Below are 27,660 nucleotides of genomic sequence, written 5' to 3'. Positions count from 1 at the left end.
AGGCTTATAAGTATTCTTTGTCTCCCCTTGTGTCGAATCAATAAATTGGGTTTTACTTCCCGCGAAGACTGTTGCGATCCCCTATACTTGTGGGTTATCAAGACTATTTTATGGCGCCGTTGCCGGGGAGGCATAGCTCTACTCATAAGTTCACCTGGGGAGTACACTCTATATCTCTCTCTGTTTTTATTTTCTTTTATTTTGTTTTGCTTAGTTTACTTTTGTCTAGTTTATTTGTGCTTAGTTTATTTCTGTCTAGTATTATTTTGCTTAGTTTCTTTTTGTTTTGTTTTACTTTTCTTATATACCCAAAAATCCATAAAAAATTGAAAAATCGAAAAATTAAAAACTGTTGTTATGGAAGAACGCATGACCATGTTGGAGCTTATAGAATTATATAATAATTATAGAGAATCAAGAGTGGGGAAAGTTATGAGTGCTGTGATAGAAAAATTGAATACAATTGCTAAAATCTTGCTTAAATGCCATGATATAAATTGTTGCTCTAAAGAGGATACTAAACATCTTAAATTTCAATGTGGCTTTAGTGAAGAAGTTTTAATTAAGAACTATAATTGGAATAACTATATTCATCTTGGGTTCGAAGAGGTAGAACAGTTTGTTTTGTTTATGGGAGCTTCTGAGATCGAATCCTTCATAGCTAAAAATTATGAAACTTGTGCTGTTTGTAAGGACCTTAAAGATTATGTCTCTTCTATCCTTAATTTTTGCATAGAAAGTTACAGTGATAATCCTTATATCATTGATTATAAAGAGAGACTCATTAATGCACAAGAATGCACTCACAATTTGCAGGAACCCGTGGAAGAAGAAATTGATGAACCTGAAAGCTCATTGGATGAAAAAGAGGAGGAAATTGATGAACCTGAAAGCTCATTGGATGAAAAAGAAGAGGAGAGTGATGAACAAAAGGAGGAATAATGGATTAGCTACCCATGCCAACCTTCTAATGAGAGTAACTCTTTATCTCTTACACTATTTGATTGTCCTCCATGCTTACCGAAAGAGGTTGAATGTTATGTTCCTGTGGATTCTCTTGAAATATTACCTATGAGTAAAACTTGTGAGAATAATTATGCTACTGTTATCTATGATAATCCATGCTACTTTGATAAATCTTATGATAATGCTTTGTTTGTGCCTGATGTCGAAATGCATGATACTAAAGAATTTTGCTTAGCAAATGTTTATGATAAAGCTCTAGATGATGGTCCTATGTTACTTCATAATATTAATTGTACTACTAATGAAAATGGGATTGGAGAAGTATTGACTTTTTGTAGGAGTCCCATATCTCTTGAGATTGATCAATCATCATGTTACATTATTGATAAAAGTGGGTTTGAAAGTTTTAATCCCACTATCTTTGAGCTTGATAAAAATTATGTGTTTATGGATCATGAAAAACATGCTTTATGTGATAGTTATATTGTTGAGTTTATTCATGAAGCTACTGAAAATTATTACGAGAGAGGAAAATATGGTGGTAGAAATTTGCATGGTACTAAAACACCTCTCTATGTGCTTAAAATTTTGAAGTTACTCTTGTTTTATCTTCTTATGCTTGTCACTTTGTTCTTCATGAATTTATTTGTGTACAAGATTCCTATGCATAGGAAGTGGGTTAGACTTAAATGTGTTTTGAATTTGCTTCTTGATGCCCTCTTTTGCTTCAACTCTTATTTCTTGTGAGTGCATCATTAAAATTGCTGAGCCCATCTTAATGGCTATAAAGAAAGCACTTCTTGGGAGATAACCCATGTCTTTATTTTGCTACTGTTTTGTTGTGTTTTGGAAGTTTTTACTACTGTAGCAACCTCTCCTTATCTTTATTTTATTGCAATGTTGTGCCAAGTGAAGTCTCTAATAGAAGGTTGATACTAGATGTGGATTTTTGCGCAGAAACAGATTTCTATCTGTCACGAATCTGGGCAAGGTTCTCTCTAGGTAACTCAGAAAAATCTGCCAATTTACGTGCATGTTCCTCAGATATGTACGCAACTTTCATTAGTTTTGAGTTTTCTGATTTGAGCAACGGAAGTACCTCTTAAAAATTCGTCTTTACTGGCTGTTCTGTTTTGGCAGATTCTGTCTCTGTTTTTTGCATTGTCTCTTGTGGACTTTAAGTGAGGCTTTCTAGACGTGGAGAGCTGTAGCTAATGTTTTATTGAGTTCTTGAAATGTGTCACTACAGGACTAAAGTGGATTCAAGTTTTTTTGAGTACTAACCCCTCTAATGAAGTTTATGAGAAGTTTGGTGTGAAGGAAGTTTTCATGGGTCAAGAGAGGAGGATGATATATGATCAAGAAGAGTGAAAAGTCTAAGCTTGGGGATGCCCCCGTGGTTCATCCCTGCATATTTCAAGAAGACTCAAGCGTCTAAGCTTGGGGATGCCCAAGGCATCCCCTTCTTCATCAACAATTTATCAGGTTTCTTCTATTGAAACTATATTTTTATTCAGTCACATCTTATGTGCTTTACTTGGAGCGTCTGTTTGTTTTTATTTTTGTTTTTGTTTGAATAAGATCGGATCCTAGCAATCCTTGTGTGGGAGAGAGACACGCTCCGCTTTTTCTTATGAACACTTGTGTTCTTCATTTTGTGATAAAAGTTGGAAGCTACATCACTTATTGTTATTTGGTTGGAAACAGAAAATGCCTCATATTGTCTTGGATAATTTGATACTTGGCAATTGTTTTGAGCTCTAAAGTAGATCATGATTAAGCTCTTGCACCATGTGGTTTGAACCTATTAGTGGAGAACTACCGTAGAGCTTGTTGAAATTGGTTTGCATGATTGGTCTCTCTAAGGTCTAGATATTTTCTGGTAAAAGTGTTTGAGCAACAAGGAAGACAGTGTAGAGTCTTATAATGCTTGCAATATGTTCTTATGTAAGTTTTGCTGTACCGGTTCATACTTGTGTTTGCTTCAAATAACCTTGCTAGCCTAAGCCGTGTACTGAGAGGGAATACTTCTCGTGCATCCAAAACCTTGAGCCAAAACCTATGCCATTTGTGTCCACGATACCTACCTATTATGTGGTATTTCCTGCCATTCCAAGTAAATACTTCATGTGCTACCTTTAAACAATTCAGAATGCTTCTCAATTTGTGTCAATGTTTTATAGCTCATGAGGAAGTATGTGGTGTTTTATCTTTCAATCTTGTTGGGCAGATTTCACCAATGGACTAGTGGCTTCATCCGCTTATCCACTAATTTTGCAAAAAGAGCTGGCAACGGGGTTCCCAGCCCCAATTAATCAACTTTCATTCATAATTCTCTTCACATATTTTGCTCTGATTCGTCAGTAAGCAACTTAATTTTGCAAATAGACACTCCTCCATGGTATGTGAAATGTTGGAAGGCACCCGAGGATTCGGTTAGCCATGGCTTGAGAAAGCAAAGGTGGGGAGGAGTGTCATCTAAATAAAACTAAAATAAAAAGGCACTCCTTCATGGTATGAGATTGTTGGCAGGCACCCGAGGATTCGGTTAGCCATGGTTTGTGAAAGCAAGGTTGGAAGGAGTGTCACCCAAAAATAAAAATAAATTAAACTAAAGTACATGTGATAGATAATGTTCATGGGAGCCGCTCTTCGAAAGTCTGTTTGGCAAGGGGGTTAGAGTGCCCACTACCATTCGTTGACAACAACAAACACCTCTCAAAACTTTACTTTTATGCTCTCTGTATGATTTCAAAACTTAAAAAGCTCTAGCACATGATTTAATCCCTGCTTCCCTCTGCGAAGGGCCTTTCTTTTACTTTATGTTGAGTCAGTTTACCTACTTCCTTCCATCTTAGAAGCAAACACTTGTGTCAACTGTGCATTGATTCTTACATACTTGCTTATTTGCATTCATCATATTACTTTATGTTGACAATTATCCATGAGATATGAATGTTGAAAGTTGAAAGCAACTGCTGAAACTTATATTTTTCTTTGTGTTGCTTCGATGCCTTTACTTTGAATTTATTGCTTTATGAGTTAACTCTTATGCAAGACTTTTGATGCTTGTCTTGAAAGTACTATTCATGAAAAGTTTTGCTATATGTTATCTATTTGTTAGCAACTATAGATCATTGCATTGAGTCACTTCATTCATCTCATATGCTTTATAATTGTATGATCAAGGTTATGTAAGTAGCATGTCACTACAGAAATTATTCTTTTTATCGTTTACCTACTCGAGGACGAGTAGGAACTAAGCTTGGGGATGCTGATACGTCTCCAACGTATCTATAATTTCTGATATTCCATGCTTGTTTTATGACAATACCTACATGTTTTGCTCGCACTTTATAATGTTTTTATGCATTTTCCGGAACTAACCTATTAACAAGATGCCGAAGTGCCAGTTCCTGTTTTCTGCTGTTTTTGGTTCCAGAAAGGCTGTTCGGGCAATATTCTCGGAATTCGACAAAACAAAGACACAGTATCTATCACCGGGGCACCAACCAAGCCAACTAGGAGGTCTCCCTCCAAGAGTAACAAGCTCACGGTCTCTCACTCGAACTAATCGTGGTGGAGAGCTCAATACTATGCAATGATGCAAAGCAAGAACACCAGAGGTGTTCAAGTCCTTCACACTGAAATCCCACCCAAACAACAAATGCTAGGATGAGATTGGAGAGGAAGAACAATGGGGAAAGTCAACAAAAGACTCCAAGATCTAGATCCCAAGAGTTCCCCTCACTAAGAGGAGAAATGGATTGGTGGAAGTGTAGATCTAGATCTCCTCTCTTAGATCCCTCAAGAATGAGCAAGAATCATGGGGGGGGAGACAAGAGAGAGAGAAAGTTCTTCAAAGGCAACAATGGAGGAGAGGGAATAGGAAGAACTGACTCAACTCAAGGTGGAAGAAGGCTATTTCTAGCTAAGGGGGAGATAACCGTTGGGAAAAAGAGCACAGAAAATCGCACATAAAAATAGCCCAGCCGGTGCACAGGCCGGCCGACCGGGGCAGGAGCCGGACAGGCCGGTCACCAGCCCGATCGGACCGGGGCACAGGCCGGATGGGGCGGGAGCATGCCGGTCGGGGGCGAGCTAGGCCCAGCCGGGGCGGTAGCTGGCGCGGGCCGCGCTGGGGTGAAGACGGCCCAAGCCGGCAGGGAGGCCGGTCGGACCGGGCCGCACGCCGAGCAGGCCGGCAGCCGCCGAGAGCTGGGCCGGACCAGACCGGACCCTCCTCAGTAAGAGGCCCGGCTGGTACCAACGCCAGATCCGGTCCAGGCCGGGTGGGCCAGCGGGTGGGCCGGCAGGCCGGTCGGTCGGCTGCCCCTCCCCTTTTCCTTTTCTTTTTATTCTTTTCTCTTTTTTCCTTTTTCTTTAATAACGAATGCTCCCGAACTCCGACTCGAATGAAACCAATTTTGTTGGAAATATGGAGACTCCTCACAAGATATTTTTAGATGATTTTAGAGAGGGAGTCTCCCACCGTCAAGAAACGGTGAAGACGTCCAAACTCGAAAACGCAATAGAAGATGCATGCGGATTCCGTTTTCGATGAACTTGGGCTTGTTGTAAAGCTAGCAACAAGCTCAAGAACCTCTCACAGAGAAACACCAAGAAGCAATAGGGATATGCAAAGTATGGAAAGGATTGAGCTCCCTAAGACGATGTCATCAAGTTACCCAACCGAAAGCCCCTCTTAATAGTGCGGTTATCTATCCTATAATCTGGTCTCCCATCAACCACCTTGAGACCGGTAAAAGGAAAACCTATCAAGGTCATACCTTTGCCTTTCGCATCCCGCTTGATCTTGATGATAACTCTTCAAGCTCTACACAAGCCGGAATGCCTTACTTGATCATCGTTACTTCGTGAAGACTCACAAATGCTCCCCCATACACTATGATGGGAAGGCTTCATTGATGCACATCTTCACATGTCCATTATCACCAAATGTACGGCAAGCTTCAAGCATGTGATCCACTTGAGATGCTCATCTTGAACTTGCCCAACTCAAACTTGTATCTTCTCATACTCTATCATAATATCTTGAGGTGTATATAAATAACTCTTCACTTGGAATCAAGCTCTCAAGATCTTGATCATCCATTGCTTATCACATAGGATAGAGCATGGCTAATATTGAGTTCCACATAAGAACTCCATCTTCATTTCTTCTTCTTGATCATATCACATATATATCTTCAAATCGATGATCTTGATGCCAATACATAAGGTATATCTTTATATTCATGGCATCCATACTTGAATCCAACACATGGAATACAAGTAGTACCTATGGAATATTCCTTCGTGGTTGTCATTAATTACCAAAACCACACATAGGGGCAATATACCCTTACAGTTATTTAACAAGTGCTAATTCTTTGTCTTTTCTTCCTCTTTATAGGACATTCAAGCAGTCATCTCTTCTTTGAAGGGTTTTTCCTCCCAATTTTTCTCGCCTGAGGGTGACAAGATTCGACTTCAAGAGGAGATTGAATCAACTTCTTCAAAGCTTAATAACGCAGTAAAACTGGCTGCTACTGCCCGCCAGAACGCAGATTCCTTGAAAAAGGAACTTGACCAGCTGAAGAAGATGCTAAAGGAGGAGGAAAAGGCTGAATCCGAAGCCCAAAGGAAGGAAAAAGGAGGGCCTTATTCGTCAATCTACTTTGGCTTTGCTCGGTATTTTCAAATGCCTTATCCTCGAATCTTCTTTCTTTAACTTCATTGTATTTCAATTTTCTATTTTTTATCTTCTGTAGAAGCTACCGACATTACTGCTAGCCCTGGAAGCAAACTCCCTGATAACGCTTCTGCCGATGCTCTGTCCATGGCCATTGAGTCTGGTGATCTTGTCCGTGCTCTTCTCCAAAAGAACAAGGCTATTATGTTGAGACTTCATGCCATGATCTTCCCAAAGGCTGACCAAGAGAAATCGCTAGAGCAATTGATGGATGCTTTCGCCGTCGACACCGAGGCCACTATCGAGGTATTCAAACGTACCTCGCGTACCTACGACACTCTCCTTGCTTTCCAGCTTATGATGGGGTACGACTTTAAAGCCGACATGGAGATGATGACGAAGGAGCTGCCAAAGGATCAAGAAGGGCAAGCTATTAACCTGAGCCTTTTCAAAGTGTCAGCGCGTAAATGCGTACTGCAGCTTTTTGGATTGGTTTCAGCTAACAAGTCTTCTGCTGGGAAAGCTGACCCAAGTTTATCGACTCAAACCCAAGCTCCTTAATTTTATTTTTGCATTTTCTGTAATCTTCACCATTTAGTTTGAATAATGCCTTTTCAAAGGCCCTTTTATAATGAATTCCGTACTGGCAGTGTTGCCAGTATCTTCTTGTTTTAATCACAACGTTTCTGGTCTTTGAATGTATGCTCCCGATGGGAGTAAGATCTATTGATATTATATATACTGCTTGACACACTTAATGGTGTATCTTGCAGGTAGCCCATGTACCTTCCTTTGCGGAAGGTTCTTCGGCTAATGATTCTGAAAATGATCGGCTCCAGCGTATGAAGACGCGTATTCATCAATTGGAACAAGATATGGGTGGTCTCTATGCCATGGATGTTATTATAAAGAAGAAGGGCGAACTGGCCATTGATGCAGAACGTTATGCAATGAATGAATTGCACAAGGCAACAGAAAGCTTGAACTGTAAGTGCTTATTTCTTCTTTAGTTTCCTTGATGTCGCCAAGATTCTCTTTCTGATATTGTTTCTACCATTGCTTTCGATAGTCATAGCTCTGAATTTATCGGAAGAGAACAAACACGTGCATGAACGTGTAGATGCTTTGATCAGTCTGGCACGTTTTGACAAAGTCTTCTGGAAGAACCAATCGAAGGCTGCCACAATCGCGAAATTTCAAGATCGGGTGCAACAAGTACACCGATTCTTTGATAAATGCTATACTGGCTTGAGGATGATGTGGAAGACGATGTTTACTTTAAATGAATGATGTCTACGCACGCTTCTATTCCTGTAGACAGTGTTGGGCCTCCAAGAGCAGAGGTTTGTAGAACAGCAGCAAGTTTCCCTTAAGTGAATCACCCAAGGTTTATCGAACTCAGGGAGGTATAGATCAAAGATATCCCTCTCAAGCAACCCTGCAATTACGATACAAGAAGTCTCTTGTGTCCCCAACACACCTAATACACTTGTCAGATGTATAGGTGCACTAGTTCGGTGAAGAGATAGTGAAATACAAGTAATATGGATGATTGTAAGTAGTAATGGCAATCTGAAATAAAAATGGCAGCAAGCAAACATGTAATAGAACTTGTTGGAAACGGTGTTTCAATGCTTAGAAACAAGGCCTAGGGATCATACTTTCACTAGTGGACACTCTCAACATTGATCACATAACTGAATAAATAAATGCAACTCATAAACACTCTCTTGTTGGATAACAAACAACATTCATTGTGTAGGGCTATAAAAGCACACCTCAAGCCGGAGTAAACAAGCTCCACAACATCCGGAGTTCATATTTAAATAACCTCTAGAGTGCATAATAGACCGTTGCAATTTAGACCGAGTACTAACATAGCATACACACTATCAACAATAGCTATGAAAGGGGGAATAGATCGCATCAATACTATCATAGTAATAGTTAACTTCATAATCTACAAGAGATTACAATCATAACCTACGCCAAGTACTACATGATGCACACACTGTCAACATTACATCATGGAGGAGGAATAGAATACTTTAATAACATCACTAGAGTAGCACATAGATTAATAGTGATACAAAGCTCATGATCACATAAAGATCACACCATGGGAGAGAGAGATGAACCACATAGCTACCGGTAGAGCCCTCAGCCTCGGGGGAGAACTACTCCCTCCTCATCATGGGAGACAGCAACGGCGATGAAGATGGTGGTGGTGTCGATGGAGATGACTCTGGGGCAATTCCCCGTCCCGGCGGCGTGCCGGAACAGAGACTTCTGTCCCCCGAAACGGAGTTTCGCAATGGCGGCAGCGTCCCTGGAGTCTTTCTGGAGTTTCATCAATTGGTATCGCATTTTTAGGTCACGAGGAGTTAAATAGGCGAAGAGGCGGAGTCGGAAGGGCCAGGGGGCCCCCTCCCCATAGGCTGGCGCGGCCAGGGGGCCACCCGCGCCGCCTTATGGTGTGGGTCCCCTGCTGCCCGCCTCCGACTCTCCTTCGGTGTTCTGGAACCTTCCGGGAAAAATAAGATATTTGGCCTTTGTTTTGTCGAATTCCGAGAATATTTACCGAACAGCCTTTCTGGAACCAAAAACAGCAGAAAACAGGAACTGGCACTTCGGCATCTTGTTAATAGGTTAGTTCCGGAAAATGCATGAAATCATTATAAAGTGTGAGCAAAACATGTAGGTATTGTCATAAAACTAGCATGGAACATCAGAAATTATAGATACGTTGGAGACGTATCAATGAAGTTCCTCCAACATTCCTGACTTTGATGTCAGAACTTAGCAACGCCAAGAAGGTCCAGAGTTTAATTCGTGCACAGCTTCTTGCAGGAGCCGAAACAACTTTTGCCCTTGTGCTATTGAAACACCCTAGCGCGAATTTAATGGCAATTGCAAATGCTGACGGCGATGTAAGCTGATTTTATCCCGCGGTAAAGGTTCCTGCTTCCATTGTAGTCGAGAGCCTGGAAGACAACTCGAAAGTAGATGCCCCAGTAGAATCTTCATAAGAACAAATTTGTGTTCCCATTGTAATTATATCGTTTCTATACTTGATATTTTGGTTGCAGCCGAATACTCGGGTGCAATAAGGTCAAGTTCATGCATGTGTATGATGTAACTTTATTAAATCTTTACCGGAGATGTCATCTTTGCTACTTGTTTGGCTAAACACGACTTCCTCCTAGTATCTTCTTCAGGTGCCGTTGGCATACTTTTGTTGTCCAAGGAGCAATTCTTGATGCTTCTTAGCAATTTTGTAGGCATCGGTATTGTGATGCTATTGTACGAAAGCTATCGGGAGCAAATTCCTTGAGTGATCAGCTCATGTTGCAGGTTCGATGAACCCGGAGTAATCGCAACTTTGCTTCAACCGACGATGTATGTTTTGGCGACAGCCCCCGAGCGAATCGAGGTAACTATGCCTACCGTCGACTCCGTCTCTCTTTAGTACTTTATTTGTTTGAAGTACCGGCATGGGTATTTTTTGTAAGTAGTTTTTATCCGTGCCATCTGCAGCACTCACTTATTCTTGAGGCTTCTAGCAAAGGATAATTGTGTATTGTTATAAGTCCAGTTTATTTTACCTTCTATTGTAGCGCTCATATTTTGTCGAGGCTTTAGATGGTAATTTTGGGTATAGTTATTGAAAATGACCCTCGATCTTTTTTATCGAGTTCATTTGTTGAAGTCAATCTTCGCGGTATTGTGCAAAAAAATCTTGAAGAACTTGTTCGGGTGTCCCGAATCAATTTAGCACTCGAATAAACAAAAACTGAGTCTTTATTAATAAGTTTATGACGATAATATAAGATAATGCTGCTATGGCTGGGAAAAGCCTTATTTAAAGTAAATTTCTAAGAAAGATAAGGGTGCAGGTTGCCACTCGTCTTCTTTATGCAAGAGGAGGGTCCGTCTTGTCGTGATCTGCACCTAAGGAGCCGGTGGCTCTGTTGATGCCGGTGGTTTATGAAGCGGCATTAATGCTTTCCTTGGACGTACTTGTGACAATTTCTAGAGTGCTAGTTCCTTCAGTTGAGGTCTCATCATCAACTGCCGAAGGTGCAATAGATGGAACTGCTATTGCAAAATCATTTGGTTTCTTCTTTAATTTCTTGATGCTGTCATCCTCCTTGAGTTCAGATCTTTATGTCGAGGAGCTAGCTGTTTGGAGGGGAAGTCGATAACTTCTTGCTTCAGTCCAAATTTAGCAGCAATCTTCTGAAACTCGCGATCGAAATTATCCAAGCGAGAGAAACTTCCATGGACTGTGATATTAGTCCCATTGTTGCCTGGTTTTTAGTTTTAGATATGCATAATGTGGCACAGCCATGAACTTGGCATAGGCTGGTCTCCCATGTATAGCGTGGTACTGTGATTTCCAACTCCTCCTTGAAGAAAATTTCGTCGGGTTCCTTCTTGAAGAAAATTTCGTCGCGTTCCTCCTTGAAGAAAATTTTGTCGAGTTCCTCCTTGAAGAAAATTTCGTCGAGTTCCTTCTTGAACTCGATAATAATAATTTTTATCGAGTTCTTCATTGATGTAGATTTTCTAGGCGTAGTTCTTCTTTTGTCAATCTGATATGTAGAGTGAATTTATACAGCGCAGCCCCCGAGTGTCGGGTGCGGCAAAAGTAAATGACAATCAAGTTTGTGTAAACTAAAAGAACACTTAGCATATTGGGTATGACGGAGTCGACGAAGGTAGATAGTGCAACTGAGTCGATGAAGTCTTCGAGTGCAACGAAGAAGTCAAGCCGAAGTAGAAACCCCCAAATAGCGAAAGTGGATGCCGCCAAATTGTTGATCAAGAAATAGCCAAGCCCCCGAGCGCTGCTGGGGTGATGTCATGATTGTTGCTTAGACGCCGTGTCGCAGTTGTTACCTGGGGCAAAGTCGTTGTCGAGCCCCCAAGTATTGGCTCCATGGATACGTGACCTGTTTTTTATGTCGCCTAGAGAATCATGACCACACACGCCTGGATCACGATAAAAGTTGCAACATCTTCTGTTCATATTTGACTTTCGCTAGAGAATTCGATGAAATTGTCAACCCCATTGAAGCTGAATCCATTTGAATATCAAGCCATTGAAGATTACGCCATGAGAGATAAAGCATTGAAGATGAATCCAAGATGAAGTATTTGAGATGAATCCACTTTGAAGATTACGTCATTAAATATGAAGCATATATTAAAGATGAATCCGTTGATATCATAGAGGATGAATCCATCGACCCGAAGAAAATAAATCCAGTAATAATCATAGATGATGAATCCACTGGTATCATAGAGGATGACTCCATTGACCCGAAGAAAATAAATCCAGTAATAATCATAGATGATGAATCCACTGACCCGGAAATGCGCCAGGTAGTATTATATTAGAGGAAACCAATGATAACCTCATAAGATGACATCTACTCATCCAAAAGTACACCGGGTTGTATTATATAAGAAAAAAATAAATGATAACCATATAGATGAACCCACTGAACCAGAGATATAAATGCACTAAGCCGAAGAAAATAAATCCACTGAGCCGAAGAAGATAAATCCACTAAGCCGAAGAAAATAAATCCACAATGAATTTTACTTGGCAGTACCCGAGTAATCGAGTGTATTTGCAGTAATGATGTAATGGCGCATCCCCAAGTATTCGGGTATATCTTTGTAATTATGAAAAGGCGCAACCCAAGTATTCGGGTGTGGCGAAAGTAAATAATAATTGACGATTAGAAGATGAACACTTAGCTTTTATTTATCCGGTAGGGCGGATCCAATGTGGAAGCAGGTCATCTATCGGACGGAGTCGACAAAGCGGACACAGCTGATGAAGCGGAAGCATGCGACGTTCAGCTGAAAATAATCGACATGGTGGAAGCAGTCGGCATGGAGGAGCGAATCGTCGAGTTCGCGGCGGGCACACCCCCGAGCGAGGTGAGTACACACTGTCGAGTTTACGGCGGGCGAACTCCCGAGCATGCGACTGCATGCGGCGAAGTAGTCGGAGCTTGTTCCGATCCGAAGTTGTACTGGAACGCAAAAATCTGTGCACAATTAATAGCACGAGCCAAAAAAATAAATTTGCAAAGAATAGTTAACTTGAAATATAGCACCTGATGATTTTTGTGTCGGATAGTCATTGCTGATGAACTTGTGATTTCCGCTCTGACTAATTTTGTCCCGTTTAGAAGAGTAACAGTCGATCTGTATGTCTGAAATTAGGATCCTGCTCATGTTGTATGTACATGATAGTTTTTGTCCTTGGCTTGGAAATTCACGTCCACACGTTGCTCAACCATTTGTTTGTTGCAATTGTTAAGCTCATTTCTTTATCTATGATCTATTGCGAATGCTTGTGTTTTAAATGGTAATGAGGAAGTGAGGATTCCATGTTATGCATATTGTATTCAAATACAAAATCTGATTTATGCATGTACCTTGGGGAGCTTACTCATTTTATTTAAAACACTATTTTGTGGTGATCATTAGATTTTAATTCACTTGGTATATTTTGGGAGCTATGAGTCCATGTTTGTGCACTTTATACTCCAATGCATATTATCTAGTTTTGTGCAAAAACCTCAGGGAGCCTCCTCATATTATTCAAAGCACTCTTCTTGATCTTATCATAATATCTATATTTCCCTTGGTATCTTCTTTGTGGTTCATTTGATTGCTTGCTTCATTTGTTGAAGCACCTTAACTTTTTTTATCTTGTTTGCAATCTTTGATCCTCGTTATAGTGTGATTCATTTCGATTATTCATCACTGGATACGTGCATTGATTCCACTCAAATTATGAGAAATGCACACCATATGGAAGAACTCTCACTATTTTTGCCTTCTAATTTTTTCACCCATTTCGGCAATTGGTGCCAAAGGGGGAGAAGTTTGGAGGGTTTAAGGGAATTTGGTTATGTCTTTGATTTTTTCTTAAGCATGTTCCTTTCTTGCATTGCATCTTGTTGCTTTGCATAGTTGAACATTTAGAGGAAACCCCACCACTAGGCTTTGAATGCCAATATATGCAATGAAATTCAAGTTCATTCACACGTGCATATATTATAGGGGAGTTTGCTCTATGTATTCAACTTGTTTGTTACTTAAATTCCTTATATAAACCCTCTCAAAGAGATTTTCATCAATTACCGAAATGGGGGAGATTGAAAGTACATGGATCCCCCATGTTTGGTTTTGGTAATTGATGACAATCCCTATGGACTAATGTTTGCATTGAGTTATATTTGTAGGAGTTGTCCATATGCAATGCTTGAACCATATGTTGGCTTTAAGGTTGCAATAAGGAGAAATTGATGAACAATATCAAGTGTCAAGTATGTCTTGAAGATGAAGATGAAGTGAGCCCTCAACTTTAACTTCAAGATGAAGAATGAAGAAATAAAGTGCAAGTTCAAGATGAGCCATCTTGAAGAGATCATTTGCTTGAAGCTTGACATCCATATGGTGATCATGGATATGTGAAGATGCGCCGAATAAGGAGTCCCATGGTGGATTATGGGGGAGCAATCCACAAGACTTCGTCATGCAAGCACTATCAAGAAATGTGTTCCATTTGTTACGATCAAGATCGTCATCATCGAGATCAGGAGGAACGCGCAACGTTAAGGTTTTCTCTTGACAGGGTTTCTTTCTTACCGATATCATGATGTAGTTGGAGATTGGTTTATAGTTTAGTTGCCGTACTATCAAGAGGGCTCTCGAGTGAGTAAATCGATCGTATCCTTCGAAGAGCTCAAACCTTTGCATCATTGCATCATCTTTCTTGGTTGTTATTTGAATATTATCCATGTGATGTTTTAGAGCTTGAGCTTATACTCATGTTAAGCTCCAATTCATAGAGAATGATTTTTGGACGGGAAACTTGTTGCATTTTCGAGATTGGAGGTTTTACTGTTTTGTCTTTTATAGATAGGGGTAAAACTTTTTATCATTTGTTTCTATCCTCCCTTGTTGGATTATGATGGTTCCCTGCATTATCTTTGAGGGTTTGTTACTAGCTTTAAAACGAGTCCAAGATCATCAAAATCGAAGTCTAGATGCTCAAGTTATGCTCATTCTCGTGTTGATGTTTCTGCTAGTTTTCAGGGAGGGGGCGATAATCCGGCCTAGATTCAAAATATCCGGCCAAATATCCAACCCCCTTACTGCGAGCAGTTTCCTCAAGTCCTTAATCGTTTTTCGGGAGCCTGATGTCTACTAACGCTTCTTTTCCTGTAGACAGTGTTGGGCCTCCAGGAGCAGAGGTTTGTAGAACAGCAGCAAGTTTTCCCTTAAGTGGATCACCCAAGGTTTTATCGAACTCAGGGAGGAAGAGGTCAAAGATATCCCTCTCAAGCAACCCTCCAATCACGATACAAGAAGTCTCTTGTGTCCCCAACACACCTAATACACTTGTCAGATGTATAGGTGCACTAGTTCGGTGAAGAGATAGTGAAATACAAGTAGTATGAATGAATATGAGCAGTAGTAACGACGCCAGAAAATAGCTTGCTGGCGTGCAGTTGATGGTAGTAATATTGCAGGAAGTAAATATGCAGTAGAACAGTAAATAAGCGATGATTGCAGTATTTGGAAACAAGGCCTAGGGATCATACTTTCACTAGTGGACACTCTCAACATTGATCACATAATAAAACCACTCTACACTCTCTTGTTGGATGATGAACACCATTAATTGTGTAGGGCTACAAGAGCACCTCAATGCCGGAGTTAACAAGCTCCACAACATTCGATGTTCATATTTAAATAACCTTAGAGTGCATGATAGACCAACACAATTATACCAAGTACTAACATAGCATGCACACCGTCACCGACAGACTATGAAAGGAGGAATATATCACATCAATACTATCATAGTAATAGTTAACTCCATAATCTACAAGAGATTACAATCATAAACTACGCCAAGTACTACATGATGCACACACTGTCACCATTACATCATGGAGGAGGAATAGAGTACTTTAATAACATCACTAGAGTAGCACATAGATTAATAGTGATACAAAGCTCATATGAATCTCAATCATGTAAGGCAGCTCATGAGATCATTGTATTGAAGTACATGGGAGAGAGATTAACCACATAGCTACCGGTACAGCCCTTAGCCTCGATGGAGAACTACTCCCTCCTCATGGGAGACAACAACGGTGATGAAGATGGCGGTGGTGTCGATGGAGATGCCTTCCGGGGGCACTTCCCCGTCCCGGCGGCGTGCCGGAACAGAGACTTCTGTCCCCCAGATCTTGGCTTCGCGATGGCGGTGGCTCTGGAAGGTTTCTCGTACCGTGGCTTATTCCTCTAGGGTTTTCGCGACGGAGTCCTTAAGTAGGCGGAAGGGCAGCCTCGGAGGGGCTCTGGTGGGGCCACACAATAGGGGGGCGTGCCCCCCTTAGGCCGCGCCGCCACCTTGTGTGGTGGCCCTAGGCCTCTCCTCTGGTCCCTCTCTGGCTCTCTGGAAGCTTCCGGGAAAAATAAGGTTCTGGGCGTTGATTTCATCCAATTCCGAGAATATTTCCTTACTAGGATTTCTGAAACCAAAAATAGCAGAAAACAAGAACTGGCACTGTGGCATCTTATTAATAGGTTAGTTCCGGAAAATGCATCAAAACGATATAAAGTGTGAATAAAACATGTAGGTATTGTCATAAAACAAGCATGGAACATCAGAAATTATAGATACGTTGGAGACGTATCAGAGCCGAATTTTTGCAATAATCCGGCCCCGGATAATTCGGCCCAAGAGGACCCGAACGGTGATATTTCGATGGGAGGGGGTATTTAAGACCCGCTTCTCCCCTTCTTCCTCCTTGGGCAGCGACATCTTTCCCCATTTGCTCTCCACCATTGTTGACCTTGAGAGCTTGCCAAATCCCTCTACTCCTCCTATGCTTCTTGAATCTTTTTGAGGGAAAAGGAAGAGGATATCTAGATCTACATTTCTACCAATCAAATCCCTCTATTTGTGAGGGGAATCCTCTAGATCTTGATGTTGGAGTTCTTTGTGGATTTCTTTGTCTTCCTCTCTTCTTCCCCCACAAGATTTTGTAGCTTTGGTGGAATTTGGGAGTGAAGGATTTTCCATTGCATCTGGTGCATCGGTGTGAGCTTTCCACGGTGATTCGTGGAAGTGAAAGTGAGGAGCTTGTTTCCGGCTTTTAGGAGTTTGTGGTGATTTGCTGGAAGCCTCCAATTGAGTTGTGGATGTGTGCCTCAACCTTTGTGTAAGGCCAGGTTTCCACCTCGAAGGAAATCCCTTAGTGGAACCGTGACCTAGGCCTTTGTGGCAAGGGTCACCGGAGAATAAGGTGAGACCTTCGTGGCGCTCGGTGTGTGGTGTGACTACCACATATTGGGGTGAGGCCTTTGTGGTGTTGGTGTGCATCGAGCAACCACACCTCAAGGTGAGGCGTCCTGTGGTGTTCGGGAGCACTAAGCCACCGCACCTCTCCAACGGAGATTAGCACTCGCAAGAGTGTGAACTTCGGGATAACTCATCGTCTTCCGCGTGCCTCGGTAATCTCTCTAACCAAGCTCCTTACTTATGCACTTTACTTTGTGATAGCCATCGTGCATGAAGTTATATATATTGCTATCACATAGTTGCTTGTATTGCTTAGCATAAGTTATTGGTGCATATATGTGAACCATAGTATATAGGCTTTGGGTTTGACAAAGTAAACACTAGTTTTATCCCGCATTTGCTAAGCCCATATTGTAAAAGTTTTAAACCGCCTATTCACCCCCTCTAGGCGACATCCGTGTCCTTTCACCTGACCCTACGACGGCGGCCGCGTCCGCGAGCCCTAGAACCTGCCATGGATCACGTGGGGAAAAGGTGGAGAGCGGCGCTCGGGTTTGCGTGAGGAGGAGCTGGTGCCAGAGCACCCCGTTTTATACCCGGAGGCGGGCGTGGGGGAAATGGTGCGCATTAAAACCGACATGCATGGTTGGGCCATTTAGTTTTCTTTGTCATAGGTAGGCGAAGGTAGGTGGAGGGGACAAGGCGGTGGCACCATTAATCTTCGACACATATGCCTAGGTAATTTATTATGTTGCCGGCTCATTCAATGACTTCCAAGCGGGCCCGATGAATTCCATCTGATGTGGCGCAAGGCGTCGGCACACCCGTTCGACGTCTCGCTCGAAGGGGCCGACACAGGGTTGCCGACACTTGTATTGGACTCCGAATGGTGCCACGACGGTGTGGCCCAAAATCAGCGCAACTATTGGATCCTATTGGGGCCACCGGTGGAGATACTCTTAGGTTTCGAAGAGAAAATAAGGGCATCTCCAGCGGCGCGACGCATTTTAGCGTCCGCGCGCGTCCGTTTGCGTCGGCCGAAATGGTCGAAATTGAACGCGCGTCCGTTTGCGTCGGGGGGTGGCTCCAGCGGCACGACGCATTTTTTTTGGCCGGATCATTTTTTTAATACATAAAACATAATTTACATAGTTAAAACATGAAAAAAACCCTAAACGCCTACTGCCGCTCCTCGTCGCTGTCGAGCACGATGAGCTCCGGTATCACCCACTGCCAGTTGCCTTCCGGGGGAGCGTACGCTGGGCGCTCCGGCGGTGCTGGAGATGGAGGAGGCGCCCAGGGCTGCGGCGGTGGAGGCGCCCAGAGCTGCGGCTGTGGCCGCGGTGGAGGTGCCCAGGGGTATGGTTGTGGCGGCGGTGGAGGAGGCGCCCAGGGCTACGGCTGTGGAGGCGGTGGAGGAGGCGCCTAGGGCTATGGCTGTGGCGGCGGTGGAGGTGCCCAGGGCTGCGGTTGTGGCACCGTCGAGTCCTGTAGTGCCAGTCGAAGGGCTTCATCCTCCGACAGGCCCGGCGGCATGACGCCAGTGGCGTACCGGGGCAGCGACGGCTGCATAGGCGCGTCGTTCTTGGAGACGAGGACGCCGAGCTTCGCCATCTCGTCGTCCGTCATGTTCTCCGGGAACTCGAAAACGCGGCCCTCCGCCACGGCCTGCTGCCATTCGTGGAAGACAGCCGCGACGTAGTCGTCGCTGTCGTCCTTCACCTCCTCATTATGGTACGCGAGCACCTCGATGTAGCCGTCCTCATTGTCATAGGCCGCGTAGGCGTCGTGGTCGTGGTCGTCGTTGTGCTGCGCGTGCGTCGCCGCCTGCTGACGACGCCTCGATGCCTCCTGTCTTCGTGGACGAGTCGGCGGTGCAGACCCGAAGGGAAAATCCCTGTCGCCCATGAAGGCCGCCTGTCTTCTCTTATCCGTCTCGGTCGACAGATACGTACGCCAGCTGTCGGAGTCGATGGCGTACGCCGGATCGTCGCGGAGGTCCGGCGGCAGGTACCACCTCCTTCGCCGGTTCTCCGCGGTCCGATCAGGCTCGCGCGCAGGGACGGGAGGGATGGGCACCCGGCGGTAGCTGAGCCACCAGCCGCCAGACAGTTGCATGCCAGACCGGCCCTCGCACGGCATCAATTTGTCGTGCATGAGCCTCCCCATCGCGACGGGGAGCGGCACCCTCTTGCAGCCGCTGCCGGAGGCCTCAAAGTCGTTCTTCTTCCCCATGGCGCTGCGGCGGTGGTGGTGCGAGCGGATCTGTGGGGGAAGGAGGAACAGTTGGGATACGTTGCATAGAAAACAAAAAATTTCCTACCGCGAGAACGCAATCCAAGCCAAGATGCAATCTAGAAGATGGGAGCAACGAGGGGATGAATGAGACTAACCCTTGAAGATTTCCAAAGCCTATAAGAGTAGGCTCTTATTGCTGCGGTAGACGATCACTTGCCGCTTGCAAAAGCGCGTAGAAGATCTTGATCACGGTGCCACGATCGGGCAGCACCTCCGTACTCGGTCACACGTTCGGTGTTGATGACGACGTCCTTCTCCCCGTTCCAGCGGGCAGCGGAAGTAGTAGATCCTCCTCGGAATCCCGGCAGCACGACGGCGTGGTGGCGGTGTCGATGGAGATCTCCGGCAGGGCTTCGCTAAGCATATGCGGGAGAAGTAGTGGAGGAGGGGTGCTAGGGTTTGGGGAGAGGGGGTGCCATGGGCGCCGGCCTCAAGGGGGCAGGGGTGGTGCGGCCAAGCCATGGGCTGCCCCCTCCCTCTCCTCCTCATTATATAGGTGGAACCCCAAGGTTTTGCCCAAAGTCTTCGAATAAGACCCCAACAGAAAAACTGCCTTATGGACGAAACCTAGAGGGACAGGGACTCTCCCATTCCCCCTTTTCTTGGCCGGACAAGGAGGTGGAGTCCACCATGGACTCCACCCTCCCACTTGGTTGGCTGGTTAGGGTTTGTGGAGTCCCTCCGGGACTCCTCCTTCCATAGTAATTTATTTCCGGATAATTCTAGAAACCACCTTCCATAAATTCACCGGATCATTTCCAAACTTGGAAAGTGACTTCCTATATATGAATCTTATTCTCCGGACCATTCCGGAACTCCTCGTGATGTCCTGGATCCCATCCGAGACTCCGAACAAAACTTCGAACTCCATTCCATATTCCATATCTACTTAAACGACATCAAACCTTAAGTGTGTCACCGTACGGTTCGCGAACTATGTAGACATGGTTGAGACTTCTCTCCGACCAATAACCAATAGCGGGATCTGGAGATCCATAATGGCTCCCACATATTCAACGATGACTTTTGTGATCGAATGAACCATTCACATACGATACCAATTCCCTTTGTCACGCGATATTTTACTTGTCCGAGGTTTGATCATCGGTATCACTCTATACCTTGTTCAACCTCGTCTCCTGACAAGTACTCTTTACTCGTACCGTGGTATGTGGTCTCTTATGAACTTATTCATATGCTTGCAAGACATTAGACGACATTCCACCGAGAGGGCCCAGAGTATATCTATTCGTCATCGGGATGGACAAATCCCACTGTTGATCCATATGCCTCAACTCATACTTTCCGGATACTTAATCCCACCTTTATAACCACCCATTTACGCAGTGGCGTTTGATGTAATCAAAGTACCTTTCCGGTATAAGTGATTTATATGATCTCATGGTCATAAGGACTAGGTAACTATGTATCGAAAGCTTATAGCAAATAACTTAATGACGTGATCTTATGCTATGCTTAATTGGGTGTGTCCATTATATCATTCACATAATGAGATAACCTTGTTATTAATAACATCCAATGTTCACGATCATGAAACGATGATCATCTATTAATCAACAAGCTAGTTATACAAGAGGCTTACTAGGGACTCCTTGTTGTTCACATAACACACATGTATCAATGTTTCGGTTAATACAATTATAGCATGGTATGTAAACATTATCATAAACTCAAAGATATTATAATAACCATTTTATTATTGCCTCTTGGGCATATCTTCATAGATCTTGACACTAAATTTTGTTCAGTCCATATCCTTTCATTGAAGTTAATTTCTCAATGAAACCTTTTTAATCAAGTATATAATTACATCATTTATAACCAGCTATATGTCATCTACATAAAGTATTATAAATATGTCTCAGCGCTCCCACTTAATTTCTTGCAAATGCAAGCCTCTTCATCGTTTCTGATGAAATCAAAAACTCTTTGACTATTTCATCTGGTGAAGATTCCAACCGTGATACTCACTTCATCCAATTGAAGTTTGTATACCTATTTAGTATTCTACGGACTAGCAAAACAATTGGTTGTTTGTATACACCTTTAATACACACGTCTGATAAGTAATGTGTTTTGCCATCCTACTAGCATATCTCATAAAAGAAATATGTAGTGATTACTAGAATAATCCACATAGACTATAAGCATTGCTACGGAAGATCTAATCTTATCGTAGTCAACTCTTTAAACTTTGTCGTAAACAATTTTTTCGACAAGTCTAGCTTCTTCAAGGATATTTCATCCAAGTCCATCAATTTTATAGATCTATTTACTTTCAAAAAGTATTTATCTATCTTGGATTTCATGGCGTATAGCCATTTTAACGGAGTCAGGGCCCATCATAACTTCTTTGTTTGTAGTTGGTTTATCATTGTTCAAAATCAATCATTTGTCCACAAATCATTTATTTGATCACAAAGTAAACCATACCTACAAGGTTCAATATGTACTTCGACCTCCATGGCTGATACGTCTCCGACGTATCGATAATTTCTTATGTTCCATGCCACATTATTGATGTTATCTACATGTTTTATGCACACTTTATGTCATATTCGTGCATTTTCTGGAACTAACCTATTAACAAGATGCCGAAGTGCCAGTTGCTGTTTTCTGCTGTTTTTGGTTTCAGAAATCCTAGTAAGGAAATATTCTCGGAATTGGACGAAATCAAAGCCCAGGGGCCTATTTTTCCACGAAGCTTCCAGAAGTCCGAAGACGAAACGAAGTGGGGCCACAGGGTGCCCAAACCCTAGGGCGGCGCGGCCCCCCCCTTGGCCGCGCCGGCCTGTGGTGTGGGGCCCCTGTGCCCCCTCCTGACTTGCCCTTCCGCCTACTTAAAGCCTCCGTGACGAAACCCCCAGTACCGAGAGCCACGATACGGAAAACCTTCCAGAGACGCCGCCAACACCGATCCCATCTCGGGGGATCCAGGAGATCGCCTCCGGCACCCTGCCGGAGAGGGGAATCATCTCCCGGAGGACTCTACGCCGCCATGGTCACCTCCGGTGTGATGTGTGAGTAGTCTACCCCTGTACTATGGGTCCATAGCAGTAGCTAGATGGTTGTCTTCTCCCCATTGTGCTATCATTGTCGGATCTTGTGAGCTGCCTAACATGATCAAGATCATCTATCTGTAATTCTATATGTTGCGTTTGTTGGGATCCGATGAATAGAGAATACTTGTTATGTTGATTATCAAAGCTATGTCTATGTGTTGTTTATGATCTTGCATGCTCTCCGTTATTAGTAGATGCTCTGGCCAAGTTGATGCTAGTAACTCCAAGAGGGGGTATTTATGCTCGATAGTGGGTTCATGTCTCCGTGAATCTGGAGGGGTGACAAGAACCTCTAAGGTTATGGATGTGCTGTTGCCACTAGGGATAAAACATTGGTGCTATGTCCAAGGATGTAGTCACTAGTTACATTACGCGCAATACTTAATGCAATTGTCTGTTGTTAGCAACTTAATACTGGAGGGGGTTCGGATGATAACCTGAAGGTGGACTTTTTAGGCATAGATGCAGTTGGATGGCGGTCTATGTACTTTGTCGTAATGCCCAATTAAATCTCACTATACTCATCATGATATGTATGTGCATGGTCATGCTCTCTTTATTTGTCAATTGCCCAACTGTAATTTGTTCACCCAACATGATGTTTGTCTTATGGGAGAGACACCTCTAGTGAACTGTGGACCCCGGTCCAATTCTCTTTACTGAAATACAATCTACTGCAATACTTGTTCTACTGTTTTCTGCAAACAATCATCTTCCACACAATACGGTTAATCCTTTGTTACAGCAAGCCGGTGAGATTGACAACCTCACTGTTTCGTTGGGGCAAAGTACTTTGGTTGTGTTGTGCAGGTTCCACGTTGGCGCCGGAATCCCTGGTGTTGCGCCGCACTACATCCCGCCGCCATCAACCTTCAACGTGCTTCTTGACTCCTACTGGTTCGATAAACCTTGGTTTCTTACTGAGGGAAACTTGCTGCTGTACGCATCACACCTTCCACTTGGGGTTCCCAACGAGCGTGTGCTTTACGCGTCATCAAGCTAAATTTCTGGCGCCGTTGCCGGGGAGATCAAGACACGCTGCAAGGGGAGTCTCCACTTCTCAATCTTTTTACTTTGTTTTTGTCTTGCTTAGTTTTGTTTACTACTTTATTTGCTGCACTAAATCAAAATACAAAAAAATTAGTTGCTAGTTTTACTTTATTTGCTATCTTGTTTGCTATATCAAAAACACAAAAAAAAATTAGTTACTTGCATTTACTTTATATAGTTTGTTTTATTTACTGTTGCTAAAATGGCCAACGCTGAAAATACTAAGTTGTGTGACTTCACAACCACAAATAATAATGATTTCTTATGCACACCTATTGCTCCACCTGCTACTACAGCGGAATTCTTTGAAATTAAACCTGCTTTACTGAATCTTGTTATGCGAGAGCAATTTTTTGGTGTTAGTTCTGATGATGCTGCTGCCCATCTTAATAATTTTGTTGAACTATGTGAAATGCAAAAATATAAAGATGTAGATGGTGATATTATTAAACTAAAATTATTCCCTTTCTCATTAAGAGGAAGAGCTAAAGATTGGTTGCTATCTCTGCCTAAGAATAGTATTGATTCATGGACTAAATGCAAGGATGCTTTTATTGGTAGATATTATCCCCCTGCTAAAATTATATATTTGAGGAGTAGCATAATGAATTTTAAACAATTAGATACTGAACATGTTGCTCAAGCTTGGGAAAGAATGAAATCTCTGGTTAAAAATTGCCCAACCCATGGACTGACTACTTGGATGATCATCCAAACCTTCTATGCAGGACTAAATTTTTCTTCACGGAATTTATTGGATTCAGCTGCTGGAGGTACCTTTATGTCCATCACTCTTGGTGAAGCAACAAAGCTTCTTGATAATATGATGATCAACTACTCTGAATGGCACACGGAAAGAGCTCCACAAGGTAAGAAGGTAAATTCTCGTCAAGAAACCTCTTCCTTGAGTGATAAGATTGATGCTATTATGTCTATGCTTGTGAATGATAGGACTAATATTGATCCTAATAATGTTCCATTAGCTTCATTGGTTGCACAAGAAGAACATGTTGATGTAAACTTCATTAAAAATAATAATTTCAACAACAATGCTTACCGGAACAATTCTAGTAACAACTATAGGCCATATCCTTATAATAATGGCAACGGCTATGGTAATTCTTATGGGAATTCTTACAACAATAATAGGAATTCACCCCCTGGACTTGAAGCCATGCTTAAAGAATTTATTAGTACACAAACTGCTTTTAACAAATCTGTTGAAGAAAAGCTTGGGAAAATTGATATACTTGCTTCTAAAGTCGATAGTCTTGCTGCTGATGTTGATCTTTTGAAATAAAAAGTTTTGCCTAATGAAAATCATCATAATAAAATTGTTACTACAGCAAATGCCATTCAAGTTAGAATTAATGAGAATATAAGATTAATGGCTGAACTGCGTGCTAGGTGGGATAGAGAAGAAAATGAAAAACTAGCTAAAGAGAAGAATGTAGCTAAAGTTTGGACTATTACCACCACTAGTAATGCTAATGCTACACATGTTGCTGCACCTCCTACTATTAATAATAAAAGAATTGGTGTTAGCAATGTTTCCACTTCTAATGCAAAGCGCGAAAAACTGCCTGAAACTGCTAAAACTGCTGAAACTGCCTGTGATAAAGCTGCTGAAATTTTTTCCAACATTGGGGATGATGATCCCATTGCTTTAGATTATAATGGTTTGAATTTTGATGATTGCCACATCTCTGAAGTTATAAAGTTCTTACAAAAACTTGCTAAAAGTCCTAATGCTAGTGCTATAAATTTGGCCTTTACACATCATATTACAAATGCTCTCATTAAAGCTAGAGAAGAGAAACTAGAGCGCAAAGCCTCTATTCCTAAAAAGCTAGAGGATGGTTGGGAGCCCATCATTAAGATGAAGGTTAAAGATTTTGATTGTAATGCTTTATGTGATCTTGGTGCAAGTATTTCCGTTATGCCTAAGAAAATTTATGATATGCTTGACTTGCCACCGCTGAAAAATTGTTATTTGGATGTTAATCTTGCTGATCATTCTACAAAGAAACCTTTGGGGAAAGTTGATAATGTTCGCATTACCGTTAACAATAACCTTGTCCCCGTTGATTTTGTTGTCTTGGATATTGAATGCAATGCATCTTGTCCCATTATATTGGGAAGACCTTTTCTTCGAACTGTTGGTGCTATTATTGATATGAAGGAAGGTAATATAAAATATCAATTTCCTCTCAAGAAAGGTATGGAACACTTCCCTAGAAAGAGAATGAAGGTACCTTTTGATTCTATTATGAGAACAAATTATGATGTTGACACTTCGTCTCTTGATAATACTTGATGCACACTTTCTGCGCCTAGCTGAAAGGCGTTAAAGAAAAGCGCTTATGGGAGACAACCCATGTTTTTACCTACAGTACTTTGTTTTTATTTTGTGTCTTGGAAGTTTTTTACTACTGTAGCAACCTCTCCTTATCTTAGTTTTGTGTTTTGTTGTGCCAAGTAAAGCCGTTGATAGAAAAGTAAGTACTAGATTTGGATTACTGCGCAGTTCCAGATTTCTTTGCTGTCACGAATCTGGGTCCACCTCCCTGTAGGTAGCTCAGAAAATTAAGCCAATTTACGTGCATGATCCTCAGATATGTACGCAACTTACATTCAATTTGAGCATTTTCATTTGAGCAAGTCTGGTGCCATTTTAAAATTCGTCAATACGAACTGTTCTGTTTTGACAGATTCTGCCTTTCATTTCGCATTGCCTCTTTTGCTATGTTGGATGAATTTCTTTGATCCACTAATGTCCAGTAGCATTATGCAATGTCCAGAAGTGTTAAGAATGATTGTGTCACCTCTGAATATGTTAATTTATATTGTGCACTAACCCTCTAATGAGTTGTTTCGAGTTTGGTGTGGAGGAAGTTTTCAAGGATCAAGAGAGGAGTATGATGCAACATGATCAAGGAGAGTGAAAGCTCTAAGCTTGGGGATGCCCCGGTGGTTCACCCCTGCATATATTAAGAAGTCTCAAGCGTCTAAGCTTGGGGATGCACAAGGCATCCCCTTCTTCATCGACAACATTATCAGGTTCCTCCCCTGAAACTATATTTTTATTCCATCACATCTTATGTGCTTTTTCTTGGAGCGTCGGTTTGTTTTTGTTTTTGTTTTGTTTGAATAAAATGGATCCTAGCATTCACTTTATGGGAGAGAGACACGCTCCGCTGTAGCATATGGACAAGTATGTCCTTGGTTTCTACTCATAGTATTCATGGCGAAGTTTCTCCTTCGTTAAATTGTTATATGGTTGGAATTGGAAAATGATACATGTAGTAATTGCTATAAATGTCTTGGGTAATGTGATACTTGACAATTGTTGTGCTCATGATTAAGCTCTTGCATCATATGCTTTGCACCCATTAATGAAGAAATACATAGAGCATGCTAAAATTTGGTTTGCATATTTGGTTTCTCTAAGGTCTAGATAATTTCTAGTATTGAGTTTGAACAACAAGGAAGACGGTGTAGAGTCTTATAATGTTTTCAATATGTTTTTTATGTGAGTTTTGCTGCACCGGTTCATCCTTGTGTTTGTTTCAAATAAGCCTTGCTAGCCTAAACCTTGTATCGAGAGGGAATACTTCTCATGCATCCAAAATACTTGAGCCAACCACTATGCCATTTGTGTCCACCATACCTACCTACTACATGGTATTTTCCGCCATTCCAAAGTAAATTGCTTGAGTGCTACCTTTAAAATTCCATAATTCACCTTTGCAATATATAGCTCATGGGACAAATAGCTTAAAAACTATTGTGGTATTGAATATGTAATTATGCACTTTATCTCTTATTAAGTTGCTTGTTGTGCGATAACCATGTTCACTGGGGACGCCATCAACTATTCATTGTTGAATTTCATGTGAGTTGCTATGCATGTCCGTCTTGTCTGAAGTAAGAGCGATCTACCACCTTATGGTTAAGCATGCATATTGTTAGAGAAGAACATTGGGCCGCTAACTAAAGCCATGATCCATGGTGGAAGTTTCAGTTTTGGACATATATCCTCAATCTCAAATGAGAAAATTATTAATTGTTGTTACATGCTTATGCATAAAAGAGGAGTCCATTATCTGTTGTCTATGTTGTCCCGGTATGGATGTCTAAGTTGAGAATAATCAATAGCGAGAAATCCAATGCGAGCTTTCTCCTTAGACCTTTGTACAGGCGGCATAGAGGTACCCCTT

This window comes from Lolium perenne, chromosome 1, assembly GCF_019359855.2.
Source record: "Lolium perenne isolate Kyuss_39 chromosome 1, Kyuss_2.0, whole genome shotgun sequence".
NCBI classification, from domain to species: Eukaryota; Viridiplantae; Streptophyta; class Magnoliopsida; order Poales; family Poaceae; genus Lolium; species Lolium perenne.
Note: the sequence above shows the minus strand (reverse complement) of the source record.